The sequence below is a fragment of the Echinops telfairi genome, unplaced genomic scaffold (assembly GCF_000313985.2).
Source record: "Echinops telfairi isolate 266 unplaced genomic scaffold, ASM31398v2 ScPeMD7_9;HRSCAF=40, whole genome shotgun sequence".
Classification (NCBI taxonomy): domain Eukaryota; kingdom Metazoa; phylum Chordata; class Mammalia; order Afrosoricida; family Tenrecidae; genus Echinops; species Echinops telfairi.
This window is the reverse complement of record NW_022103906.1, coordinates 74700423-74700657: the sequence shown is the minus strand read 5'-3', so window position 1 is coordinate 74700657 and position 235 is coordinate 74700423.

Here is a 235-nt window from a genome sequence, read left to right as displayed (position 1 = left end):
CGCTGCCCTGTGGGAGCCAGGCGGGCTCAGGATATCTGCAGACTATTTGGGGGCTGGGCCGGGTCCCTGTCTTCAGCTTCACATTTGACCAACCCGGAAAGGCGCTCTGATTCCTGAGTCTCCACGCCCAGGGCCCTGCCTGCCCCTGCTTGCTCTTCCTTCCTGGCCTTTCCCACTCTGGGGGTATGTGGGGGGTGAGGAGCTGTTTACAAGGAGCAGTGCAGCTGGGAGATAG